Source organism: Morus notabilis, unplaced genomic scaffold, assembly GCF_000414095.1.
Source record: "Morus notabilis unplaced genomic scaffold, ASM41409v2 Scaffold195, whole genome shotgun sequence".
Lineage (NCBI taxonomy): Eukaryota > Viridiplantae > Streptophyta > Magnoliopsida > Rosales > Moraceae > Morus > Morus notabilis.
The window spans coordinates 218,633-220,079 of NW_010360717.1; positions in this window are offsets into that span (position 1 = coordinate 218,633).

The window sequence follows — 1,447 nt, forward strand, 5'->3', positions numbered from 1 at the left end:
CTTAAAGAAGAAGGTATATCTTCTCAACTAACTGCGCCAGGTACTCCTCAGCAGAATGGCGTGTCAGAAAGAAGGAACCGAACTCTATTAGATATGGTTAGATTAATGATGAGTTACTCATCCCTTCCTAATTCCTTTTGGGGGTATGCCTTGGAAACAGCAGCATATATTCTGAATCAAGTTCCGTCTAAAGCAGTGCCTGGAACTCCATATGAAAGATGGAGTGGGAAGAAGTCATCTCTTGGCCACACCAGAATATGGGGTTGCCCAGCACATGTGCTTGGAAAGAAGACTGGCAAGCTAGCCAGTCGTTCAGAATTATGCATGTTTGTAGGTTATCCTAAAGGGACAAAAGGCTACATCTTCTATAGTCCTGCCGATTAGAAAACATTCGTTAGCACGAATGCTCATTTTCTGGAAGAGGATTTTGTGAAGAATATGAAGCCTAGAAGCAGACTTGTACTTGAGGAATTGACCGGTGAAAATGTTTGTGTAGCACCTCCACGTTCTATTCCTGAACCGATAACAAATGAACCACAACAGGAACTAACACCAATAGAGCCTCGACGTAGTGGGAGGGTTATGAGACAACCAGATAGGTACATGTCTTATGGAGATGCACTGACTGTAGTCTCAGATTTAGACATTGATGAACCTATCTCGTACTCGCAGGCTATGGCAAGTTCTGAAGCAAACCTTTGGCATGAAGCCATGAACGCCGAAATACAATCAATGTATAAGAATAGCGTATGGACTCTGGTAGATCCTCCTGAAGAGGTAAAACCCGTGGGATGCAAATGGATCTTCAAGAAGAAGAGGGGTCCAGATGGGAATGTGGAGACATTCAAAGCTAGGCTGGTAGCCAAGGGCTACACCCAGAAAGAAGGAATTGACTATGAGGATACCTTCTCTCCGGTGGCTATGCTTAAATCCATCCGTATTCTTCTATCCATTGCTACTGCCTTAGATTATGAGATCTGGCAGATGGATGTGAAGACAGCTTTTCTGAATGGCAAACTGGATGAGCGCATCTATATGGCTCAACCAGATGGATTCATTGAAAAGGGTCGAGAAGAAAAGGTTTGTGAATTGCAAAAGTCCATTTATGGACTAAAGCAGGCATCTAGATCATGGAATATCATATTCAATGAGATTGTTAAAACTTATAGTTTTATACAGTCATTGGATGAGCCTTGTGTGTATAAGTTATACAAGAAGGCAAAATGGTTTTCTTAGTCTTATATGTGGATGACAAACTGCTCATTGGGAATGATGTAGGAAGACTGACTGAGGTTAAGCTCTGGCTTGCAAAGCAGTTTGATATGAAGGATCTAGGAGAAGCTGCCTATGTTCTGGGAATTTAAATCTTTCGAGATCGGAAGAACAAACAATTGGCACTATCTCAAGCATCCTATATCGATAAGGTAATGGACCGATTCGCCATGCA